This window comes from Micropterus dolomieu, linkage group LG21 (genome assembly GCF_021292245.1).
Source record: "Micropterus dolomieu isolate WLL.071019.BEF.003 ecotype Adirondacks linkage group LG21, ASM2129224v1, whole genome shotgun sequence".
Lineage (NCBI taxonomy): Eukaryota > Metazoa > Chordata > Actinopteri > Centrarchiformes > Centrarchidae > Micropterus > Micropterus dolomieu.
Genome location: NC_060170.1, coordinates 35,013,951 through 35,027,043, shown reverse-complemented (window position 1 = coordinate 35,027,043; position 13,093 = coordinate 35,013,951).

The following is a 13,093-nucleotide window of genomic DNA, read 5'->3' as shown; positions in this document are numbered from 1 at the left end:
AGGTACCCAGTGTTTTCTTTTTGTGCCCTGCGTATACCTGGCTTGTACCTGGAGGGTCAGTGTTTCATCAGACTGACTGTCAGCACTTCTTGTCCTCTCAGCTGTAATTGATAATTGGTAAATTATCCAATCAAACATGAGCGCTTGTCCACTCATTAGCTGCTAAGTGACCTGAGAGCCTGAGAGTGGAATACATCCACCCCCACCACACTGCCAGTGTGTGTGTGTGTGTCTCAGTAGGGGTTGCTAATGGAGCAGGTAGGCTGTGAATTCATTACTGTGTCATTTATAAAGAGGCCTTTAAATGACCGAACCCCACAGAGCAAAATTACTGTTCTCTGTCTGTCTGCCTGCCTGCCTCTCAGTCTGTTGCCATATTTAGTTTCTGCCTCTGTATTTACATCCACAGTGCAACCACAGATGAAGCCAGAGCGCCCAGGTAAAAAACAACAGAGACAAATATCCTCGTCTGGGATCAAAGAAAAGACATGTGTGACGTACAACAGAGATTATTAAAGGAGATTACAACGGCTGTTGTATTTAACGTTGAGAATCTCTTATGAGACCCGTTTCACCAAATTTACAACTCGAGATCAAACGTAAGCTAATTTCTTCAAGTTTCAAGATTGCAGCATTTCATACAACGGAGCTGACTGGATTTTGGTTTGGTGGGCTCACACAATTTCAAAAAACCTCACATCACATACAGGAACTACACTGGGGCATACAACTAGTAGTTTTAGCAGAAAAGTATGTTATAATAATCATTTAAACCCGCTATGGGGTATACCGTTGTACCATACAGGGCCACCTTAGTCACATTAGTAGTTAAAGGCACAAACAGCCTCTGGCTCCAACCCGTTCTCACACCCAAGTCATCGCATATGGACGCACGGTCAAGGCCGATTGGTGTCAGTTTGCAACGCTCTGGTGGAGGCCCTGCAGCCTGGTAACTTTTTAAAGCTAAAGGTAGGTGTAGGATATATAACAGTAAAGTCAGAGTAAGGAGGTGGCTAACAAAGAGTTAACAGTGTTTTTATTTGTTAACATTACTACCTCCAAAACCGAAGCTAAAGGGTACCCAGGGCATTAAAAAGTGACGCCAAGGGGTCTTGACCAAGTGTCCATATGTGATGACTTGGGATGAGAATGTGTTGCTGGATCAGAAACCAGTCTGTCCTGGTTTTGACACTCTTTGGAAAGAGTTCAGGAAGTTAAAAAGATGGATAACAGGGTTCTCGAGCTGTCTCCTGAGTTCAGGTGTGTTTCACTGCGTCTTCTTCTTTGGTTCCAACTGTTCTTATTTCCTTTGAACCTGAATGTTGCTGTTTCACAATCCTCCCGTAAAGCTCACATAAACACACACCAGGCACGATATCTCAAAATTCAATCAAACAGATTGTGCGAAAGGAAAACAGAGACGGTAAAACAAGACCAGAACACAAGGGCAGACCAAAACTACGATGTCACACAGGACACAACTAAAAACACACCCAACCAACCCAAAACCATGACAGCTTGTTTCTATTTGAGGTACTCGAGTATTTAACACTTCTTTATACTGTAGCTTTAGCTACAACATGCTTTTGAGATTCAGATTTTACAAAAATCACCAGTTTATAAATTGTGATCCATTTTTATAGATTAAACTACAAAAGTAAAAAAACATCAGCTTCACCTATGAAGTATAATAATGAGATAATATACAGTTCACAGGGGCCATTGTATCCTTCATTATATACATATAGTACATTTTGCCAAAAATACTTATACTTTTATTTTTCAGTATTTCTACAGGTACTTTTACTTCAATGAAGGATCTGAATACTGTTTCTTCTCTCATTCCAGCTTGTAAATCACCTGGCAGCTCGAACGCTTTGTGCTCGTTAAAGCAGCATTTAGTTGTGTGTGTGTGTGTGTGTGTGTGTGTGTCTGTTAACCTGAGCAGCAACACAGCACACACACACACCCCCACCCCCCCCAACGTCCAACATCCCGCCCTGATTGACAGGTGACAGCTCTCAGCCAATCACAGCCCTTGGTGAGCTCGCTGTCAGAGCTGAACACTGAGGTAAAAAACACTACCTGTCACACTGCAGCGGGGAGAGTGTGTGTGTGACGTCTGTAATCTTCTCGTTTCTGCAGGTTTTCAGTTCGATAAGACTCACTGAGCTGAATTTCTATCTGAAACACCTCCAGAGTTTAAACCTGCAGGTGAAACTGAGTCAAAGCCTTAAATTAGGTTCATTTATAAATAACAGCTTTTATCAACAAGGAAGCGTTTCATATGAACGGTGTGTCTGTTTGTTCTGTCCATGTTCCTGCTGTATGTTGGTAACTGTCTTTGTCGGGTGTTTGTCTCGTACTTGTTCTCTTTTATTCAGGTTTTGGTGCGTGTTTCTGCACGTTTGTCCCGTTTCCTTGACTACCCTAATGTGTCCCACCTGTCATGGGTTAGGGTTTTGGTCTTGTGTTCTGTTCCTTGATTTTACCAACCCGTTCTCACTCCCCGACTCGTCACATATGGACGCATGATCAGGAGCCATAGTCGTCAGTGTGTAACGCACTGGGGATCCCTGTAGCGTCACAGTTCAGCACAGTTGGGGAAGCCCTGTAGCGTCAGTTTGTGACGGTAAAGGCAGGTATATGATATTTAACAGAAAAGACTGAGTAAGGAGGTGGTTGGGGTGGATGGAGGGCCAGAAACCCGACTTTGAACCAGGAGACCAGTGTTCATGTCCCGTGTGAAACATAAAGTCAACGAGTTACGTGAATTGCGTAAGCAAACATACGGGTTAACTGACTATTTTTAACCCTAACCAAGTAGTTTTGTTGCCTAAACCCAAGCAAACTGCAACCTTTCACAACTTTAATAATGTATTGTTTAAAAATAGCGATGTTTCAAAATGCTAACGTTTTATTTTGAAAGTCTAACCAGACGTTGCATATTTGTTGTTGCTAAACGTTGCTAACTTGACCACGGAGCCTTAAATGTCTAAAAACGACGCTAAAGGGCATTGACCAAGCATTAATATGTGACAAGTTGAGACTGAGAACGTGTTGTTTTTAGTCACTGCCTGCCTCTGTGTTCTGGTTCTTGTCCTTATGTTTTTGTTAGTTGGTTGTTGGTTCCATCTGTTGAATTCTGTTACCTTTGCCCTTGTGTGTTTTTACGTGCTTTACTTCCTGTTTTCTTTTGCACTGTTAATGTCTGTTTTTGTCTAGCTTTGTTTCCTGTCTGCCCTAATTCCTAATGTGTCTCACCTGTGGTTACCTGCCCTGCCTGCTTGTGTCCGTGCGGTGTGCCCCAGTATATATTGTCCTCAGTTGTGTTCAGTCCTTCTGGTGTTGTTATTGTTTGTCGAGTGTTTCCCTGGTTGTCTCAATGTTTGCCCCGCTGTGGATTTTGAGATTTATGTTCGTGTTTGGATACCTGCCTTTATCTGACTTCTGCTTCGCCTCGTGTAAGCCTGTGATTACTTCTGTTGGTGTTTAAATAAATCTCCAACTGCATCGGAGCCCCAGGTCTTTGCTTCTGGGTCCTAAACTCTACTATTGTGACACCATCTGTTTTTGTTCCCCTTCCTGCCTGTCCCCTCTAACCTTCGTTATTGTATGTCGTGTTGTCATGTTCTGACAGTTTGGACCACTACCTTTGTTTGCTACGTCTAACTGCTGTCTTTTGTTTAGTTTTGCAAACCGTACCAGTGACTCCAATTGTTTTTTTGCATCTGGGCCCACATCTAAGCTTTTCCTGCCTCGGCACTTGACGGATTCTGACAATGGAGCTCTGTCTGTAATGTGACTAAGCACATTGACTCAAGTACTGTACTTTAGTACAAATTGGAGGTAGCCTACTTGTACTTTAACTTTATTCCCATGTTCTGCTACTTTTTACTTCTACTACACATACTGTTCTTTTTACTGCAGTACTCAGACAACTTTAGCTTCCTGTCCAGTGAGCACCACTGATCTCCAGATGTGGTGAGTTTGAATGATGTGACTTTATTAATATTTCATCAAGATCTTTGCAGGATGTCCACCTGTCCGCTCAGACCTCCTGCAGCTTCTATAACATCACACTTCCGGCATCAGGAAGAACATGTGTGTGTATCCGCAGTACTCCAGGTTTATTTTCTCCCACAGTGTGAGCATATCTGTGCCTGCTGATGTGTATCATTACACTCAGCTGGAGGTGAACTCTGTATCAGAACAGATTCAAACTCTCAGAGCTGTAAAATATCTCCTGACGCTTCTCATGTGGCACACCGTGGGCTGCCCGTCTGCGTTGAGCTCGTGCTTTCATGTGTTTGTAAACGTACTTCCTGTTTTAATTTGTGTCTTGTCAAGCTTTGCTTTCTGTCAATGTTAAATATTCCTAATCAACCCGTTCTCACTCCCAAGTCGTCACATATGGACACATGGTCAAGACCTGTTGGCGTCAGTTTGGGGACACTCTGGGGAGCACCTTAGCATCATAGTTCAACGCACTTGTTGAAGCCCTGTAGCGTCACATATTAACACTAAAGGTAGGTGTGTAGTGAAAAAGGAGGTGGTTAGGGTGGATGGGTGGGCCATATACCAGACTTCTGCCAAGGAGACGAGTGTTTGTTTCCCATGGAGACAAAAAGTCAACATTGATTGTTGTAGTAAAGTTTCACAAGTTACATAAGTAGCGTTACTTAACTTACTTAAGTTAAGTCACATAAGTAATGTAGTTATTTTAACCCAAAAAATGATCTTTTCCTAAACCTAACAAATTTATTTATTTTAAAGTCTATCCGGGTGTTGCATATTGAACAAGTCCTCCAACCTAAACGACAACATATTAACCATGCCTCCAAATACGACTCATATGATTGATCCTAAAAAAGCGCCCCTATTGGTCTACTAGCATGTGCCCAGCTGTAGGGTTAACCGTTCGACATGTATACAATCAGTAACTTAGGTTTAGGCCCCCACCCATGTGAAGGTAAGGGTAAGTGGCTTCAGGGGGGTTGTCAAAGCCTTTAACACTAACATAGTTAGCTAGGTAGTTACCCACTTTGGTTAGCTAACGTAGCTAGCTAATGCCGTGAAGCTAACGTTGTAAACTTAACTAATGCCAATTTGTAACTTATGTAAGTTACACAATGAATGTAACTTAATTAGAAACACATATTGTGTAACTTCATTAAGAACTTGTGGTCTTTCAATAGGAAGTTTTTTCTGGTGAGGACAGTGTCATATGTATTATTGCCAACTTGACCACGGAGCCCTAGACGCCTAGGGATTATTTTGGGGATGGGGGTGGTCCACCTTACTCAGGTTCAGACACCTACTGTTAGCGTTGACAAATTACACTAAGGGACTTCTCAGTGTGTTACAAACTGCCGCCAAGAGATCTTGACCATGTGTCCATATGTGAAGACTTGGGAGTGAGAACGGGTTGTCCAAAATCACTGGAGTGCCCCTCCAAAGTCTAGCCTCACATCACGGGGGATAGAACTTCCCTATGCCTATGCTCCCCAGGTGCTCTACCAACCTGGGCGCAGAGCCTCTGTAGCTTGTAACTGTCTGTCTGCCTGTTAATACCCTGAAGTCTTGTACGTAAAGATGTTGTTTAATAACCATAGACTGCATATAAGAAATGGACGTAGTCATCGTGACGTCACCCGTTGGTGTGTGGACCGCCGTTTTGAAGCCTCGAGTTTGGCCGATAGGGCGCCGCCATGTTGAGTTTTTGCAACTAGCGGCACCGGACGGGACCATATTTGGATGAGACGGTTGAGCTAAAGACCTAGCATAGCTTGGTGCATCTGTAAGTCCCGTTAACTGTCATTTTAACAGGGTTGATAAGTTTGTCTAGTGAACAACAGTCTTAAAATTAAATGTGCTCACCAGAGAAAGTGAACAGCTGACTGCTAATAAGCTTTTTCAACGGCTGGTTAAATTTACACAGCGCCGTGGGTACGAGTCGGTTCTAGCCTGATTGGCAGGTCGCTATGGTAACGACTTGTCAATCATAGATATTCCGGCCCTGAAAAAAACTCTGCTTGGTGGTATATTTTAAAATAAATGGGACCATAATTTACTAAATTAATTTGTACTGAAGAAGACTTGAAACTAGCGACTGAGACCATAAACTCATCAGGAAAGTGTTTACTGAGGGAATAAATCAGCTGACAAGTAGAAACATTTTAACATTATTTCTAATGGAGCCCGACTTCTTTTTGCAACCAGAAGAGTCGCCTGCTGGCCAATTGATAGAATGCAGGTTTCAGGGACTTCCGCGTTCGTATCATATCGCTGACCAGAAGCTTCCTGCTTGGTAATAACATTAACCAGAACACAGACCTTTCTGGATTCATCAAACCTGAGTGCAGGAATGGATTATACAACAGAAAATATGTTAAATAGTGAGATGCTGTAAAATTACCGTGACCCTTTGCTTCTTTATCAGAACGACGCTGACAATCACAGAGAAACATGAACTCAAACACTCATCATGTTTGAAAAGATTTTTTTTCATGTTTGAATGCTGCAGCAACAAAAAAAAACAGATTTATCCATTAAAACATACAAAAGCTGTTGATTCTGTGGAGGAAACAGACAATAACAGACAGAGACAGGGTCTGTTAGTGTTGGTGACAGCAGCTCTGATTGTTTGGTTCAGGTGGAAACGAGGAAGAGAAAAGGAGAACAGTCTGTTTGTGTTCAGGGTCTTTTCAACAAACAACGAGGAAGAAATTACTTTTTCATCAGCTGCGGCTCAGACAAAAGACAAAGCACAAAGCGTTTTCTCCAAGCGCAGGTGTGTCTGGAAATACACAAATTCTGGTGAAAACAAAAGAAAAAGACAACAAGAGGAAGACGAAGAACATATGAAGCCCATCTTTTATAAAGCTTCACGGCCCCAAAATCTACAGCTGACTGAGTGATGATATGACCTGAACCTCCAGTTCTTACTCCAGCAACAGGACAGCATGTCTCTTATGTCCAACACGACTCTGTGCTCTGTTCTGCAGGTACTCTGAAAACTCCTCCATCATTTCCCTAATATCTAGCACCTGCTGGCCAGCCTTTAAAACCCTCTCCACCCGCTCTCTCTCAGCAGCACAGCCGCCAGCCACCATTTCCTTTGTCTGCTGCTGACCTTTGTTTGTTCTGCACGTCAGAGGTGTTTGGAACTCGTCTGGGATTAAAGGTGCACGTGAACGTCTCCTGAAGTCGGAACAACAACAAGCCTAAGAACATTTTGGTACACAATGTGCCGAGTTGTTGACGTCATACATGTAGAAACATGGCGGACAACACGGTCAGTGGTAGGAAACTTTTGATTAAAGGTCCAAAATCACGTTTTGCATATACATTATTTTCTAAAATGTGATTTGTAATCAGTATTTGGCTATAACGTTTAGTTTGCTGTCCATGTAGAGAGACTGATAATGCTAATCCAACACATCTTTGTGGCAAAAAAAGAAAAGATTAAACTCTAATCTCTTCTTTTTATTGGTCTGAGATATGGCCTTTTCTCCGCCGCTCTGCCCTGAAGGCCAGAAGCATCCCGGAGTCGCCTCTTCATTGTTGACGTTGAGACAGGTTTATTCTGGGTATTATTTAATGACACTGCCCTTTAATGTGTTGGTCCTCTTGCTCAGCTGTGCACCGGGGCCTTCCAACATTTAACCACATTATGCCCCAGATACTCAACCAGTCTAAAGAAGGCCAGTTATTTAATCAGCACAACAGTGTTTTTAAAAACTGTGCTAGCATGATTGCAGAAGGGTTTTCTAACGGTCAATTGATAAACTTGGATTAGCCGTTAGAGCACGGCTGCTGATAATGGACCTCTGTAGATATTCCATTACAAATCATACAGTCAGTTACAACATTAACAATGTCTACACTGTGATTCTCACCAATCTGATGTTATTTTAATGGACAAAAACACAGAATTTTCTTATTGACCCCAAACTTTTGAACAGTAGTGTACAGTATGTCAAAAAAGTGAGTACACCCCTCACATTTTTGTAAATATATGATATCTTTTCATGTGTCATCGCTGAAGAAATGACACTTTGCTACAATCCATACAAACCGTTTTTTTCAGATCCTCAGAGAGTTCTTTACCATGAGGTGCCCTGTTGAATTTCCAGTGACCAGTATGGGGGAGTGTGAGAGCGATAACACCAAATTTAACACACCTGCTCCCCATTCACACCCGAGACCTTGTAAAACAAACGAGTCACATGACAACAGGGAGGGAAAATGGCTGATTGGGCCAAGTTTGGACCTTTTCACTTAGGGGTGTCCTCACTTTTGTTGCCAGCGGTTTAGACATTAATGGCTTATTTTGAGGGGACAGCAAATTTACACTGTTATACAAGCTGTACGCTCACTACTTTACATTGTTATACAAGCTGTACTCTCACTATTTTACTGTACGCTCACTACTTTACACTGTTGTACAAGCTGTACTCTCACTACTTTACTGTACGCTCACTACTTTACACTGTTATACAAGCTGTACTCTCACTGCTTTACATTGTTATACAAGCTGTACTCTCACTATTTTACTGTACTCTCACTGCTTTACATTGTTATACAAGCTGTACTCTCACTACTTTACTGTACGCTCACTACTTTACACTGTTATACAAGCTGTACTCTCACTACTTTACATTGTTATACAAGCTGTACTCTCACTACTTTACACTGTTATACAAGCTGTACTCTCACTACTTTACTGTACGCTCACTACTTTACACTGTTCTACAAGCTGTACTCTCACTACTTTACACTGTTCTACAAGCTGTACTCTCACTACTTTACACTGTTATACAAGCTGTACTCTCACTACTTTACACTGTTCTACAAGCTGTACTCTCACTACTTTACACTGTTATACAAGCTGTACTCTCACTACTTTACACTGTTCTACAAGCTGTACGCTCACTACTTTACGCTGTTATACAAGCTGTACTCTCACTACTTTACTGTACGCTCACTACTTTACACTGTTATACAAGCTGTACTCTCACTACTTTACTGTACGCTCACTACTTTACACTGTTATACAAGCTGTACTCTCACTACTTTACACTGTTATACAAGCTGTACTCTCACTGCTTTACTGTACGCTCACTACTTTACACTGTTGTACAAGCTGTACTCTCACTACTTTACTGTACGCTCACTACTTTACACTGTTGTACAAGCTGTACTCTCACTACTTTACTGTACGCTCACTACTTTACACTGTTCTACAAGCTGTACGCTCACTACTTTACACTGTTCTACAAGCTGTACGCTCACTACTTTACACTGTTATACAAGCTGCACGCTCACTACTTTACACTGTTCTACAAGCTGTACGCTCAATACTTTACACTGTTATACAAGCTGCACGCTCACTACTGTACACTGTTCTACAAGCTGTACGCTCACTACTTTACACTGTTATACAAGCTGTACTCTCACTACTTTACATTGTTATACAAGCTGTACTCTCACTACTTTACACTGTTATACAAGCTGTACTCTCACTACTTTACTGTACGCTCACTACTTTACACTGTTATACAAGCTGTACTCTCACTACTTTACTGTACGCTCACTACTTTACACTGTTCTACAAGCTGTACGCTCACTACTTTACTGTACGCTCACTACTTTACACTGTTATACAAGCTGCACGCTCAATACTTTACGCTGTTATACAAGCTGTACTCTCACTACTTTACTGTACTCTCACTACTTTACACTGTTCTACAAGATGTACTCTCACTACTTTACACTGTTATACAAGCTGCACGCTCACTACTTTACTGTATGCTCACTACTTTACACTGTCATACAAGCTGTACTCTCACTACTTTACTGTACGCTCACTACTTTACACTGTTGTACAAGCTGTACTCTCACTACTTTACAGTGTTATACAAGCTGCACGCTCACTACTTTACGCTGTTATACAAGCTGTACTCTCACTACTTTACTGTACGCTCACTACTTTACACTGTTCTACAAGCTGCACTCTCACTACTTTACTGTACGCTCACTACTTTACACTGTTGTACAAGCTGTACTCTCACTACTTTACTGTACGCTCACTACTTTACACTGTTATACAAGCTGTACTCTCACTACTTTACACTGTTATACAAGCTGTACTCTCACTACTTTACTGTACGCTCACTACTTTACACTGTTGTACAAGCTGTACTCTCACTACTTTACAGTGTTATACAAGCTGCACGCTCACTACTTTACGCTGTTATACAAGCTGTACTCTCACTACTTTACTGTACAGTCACTACTTTACGCTGTTATACAAGCTGTACTCTCACTACTTTACTGTACGCTCACTACTTTACACTGTTATACAAGCTGTACTCTCACTACTTTACTTTACGCTCACTACTTTACACTGTTATACAAGCTGTACTCTCACTACTTTACTTTACGCTCACTACTTTACACTGTTATACAAGCTGCACGCTCACTACTTTTTGCTGTTATACAAGCTGTACTCTCACTACTTTACTGTACTCTCACTACTTTACACTGTTCTACAAGCTGTATTCTCACTACTTTACACTGTTATACAAGCTGTACTCTCACTACTTTACTGTATGCTCACTACTTTACACTGTTCTACAAGCTGTACGCTCACTACTTTACTGTATGCTCACTACTTTACACTGTTCTACAAGCTGTACGCTCACTACTTTACTGTACGCTCACTACTTTACACTGTTCGACAAGCTGTACTCTCACTACTTTACTGTACGCTCACTACTTTACACTGTTCTACAAGCTGTACTCTCACTACTTTACACTGTTCTACAAGCTGTACGCTCACTACTTTACACTGTTATACAAGCTGCACACTCACTACTTTACACTGTTATACAAGCTGCACGCTCACTACTTTACGCTGTTATACAAGCTGTACTCTCACTACTTTACTTTACAGTCACTACTTTACGCTGTTATACAAGCTGTACTCTCACTACTTTACTGTACGCTCACTACTTTACACTGTTATACAAGCTGTACTCTCACTACTTTACTGTACGCTCACTACTTTACACTGTTATACAAGCTGCACGCTCACTACTTTACGCTGTTATACAAGCTGTACTCTCACTACTTTACTGTACTCTCACTACTTTACACTGTTATACAAGCTGCACGCTCACTACTTTACTGTACTCTCACTACTTTACACTGTTCTACAAGCTGTACTCTCACTACTTTACACTGTTATACAAGCTGTACTCTCACTACTTTACTGTATGCTCACTTCTTTACATTGTTCTACAAGCTGTACGCTCACTACTTTACTGTACGCTCACTACTTTACACTGTTATACAAGCTGCACGCTCACTACTTTACACTGTTCTACAAGCTGTACGCTCACTACTTTACACTGTTCTACAAGCTGTACTCTCACTACTTTACACTGTTCTACAAGCTGTACTCTCACTACTTTACACTGTTATACAAGCTGTACTGTCACTACTTTACACTGTTCTACAAGCTGTAATGTCACTACTTTACACTGTTCTACAAGCTGTACTGTCACTACTTTACACTTTTCTACAAGCTGCACTCTCACTACTTTACACTGTAATACAAGCTGTACTGTCACTACTTTACACTGTTATACAAGCTGTACTCTCACTACTTTACACTGTTCTACAAGCTGTACTGTCACTACTTTACACTGTTCTACAAGCTGCACTCTCACTACTTTACTGTACGCTCACTACTTTACACTGTTCTACAAGCTGCACTCTCACTACTTTACTGTACGCTTACTACTTTACACTGTTCTACAAGCTGTACTCTCACTACTTTACTGTACGCTCACTACTTTACACTGTCACTACTATACTGTACGCTCACTACTTTACACTGTTATACAAGCTGTACGCTCACTACTTTACACTGGAGCAAAGTGTCATTTCTTCAGTGTCGTCACATAAAAAGATGTAATCCGATAAAAATGTGAGGGGTGGACTGACTTTCGGGAGATACTGTATATACAGGATATACCAGCTAAATAAACAGCGTGTCGTCTGATATTTGGGCCAATTTGGAAAATGTCATCATAGCAAACAGACTGATAGACGTAACTGAAACACTTCATTCAGTTTAATCTGAACTAAATCAGTCTGACACACACACACAGTAACTGGTACATAATTGACTCGCAGGTTGTTTTCACGCTGGAGATCAGCTAACACGCCGTGACCTCTAATGGACATCAACACAATGCACACTCATTAGTCAGGACCAACACCCCCCTCTCTCCCCCTCCCCTCTGAGGCCACAGCTGTGGGAGTTCTTACAAACAGATGGACACATTTTTACGGTCTGACCCTCAACGCAACACACACACAGTCTGCATTGTAGCAGGATAAGGAGCAGCTGGCATTTAGTACCTGCTGTAGTGACACCTCCTGACAGAGGAGGAGGAGGAGGAGGAGCAGGAGGTTAATCTATTGACTGTCAAACCGTGACTTATAATGAAATGAATACAGACTCATTAGTCCAGAACTAACAAGACGCCTAAACAAAGCTGAGACTCTGTTTCAGCAGATAAAAGCCTCTGAGAGGGACAAACTCATGAAGAAGAGTTTCCTGTTTCCTGTCTGAAGAGAGGAAGATGTGGATAAACCGTACATGAATGCATCAGCTGTGCGTAATGATGAGGAGGCTGTAAGCTACTCCACCCATCCATCCCTCCATCCCTCCATCCCACTATCCCTCCACCCATCCATCCCTCCATCCATCCATCCCACTATCCCTCCACCCATCCCTCCATCCCTCCATCCATCCATCCATCCCTCCATCCCTCCATCTCTCCATCCATCCCTCCATCCTTCCATCTCTCCATCCCTCCATCTCTCCATCCCTCCCTCCATCCCTCCATCTCTCCATCCCTCCCTCCATCCCTCCATCCCTCCATTTCTCCATCTCTCCATCCCTCCATCCATCCCTCCATCCATCCATCCTTCCATCCATCCATCCCTCCATCTCTCCATCCCTCCATCTCTCCATCCCTCCATCCATCCCTCCATCTCTCCATCCCTCCATCCC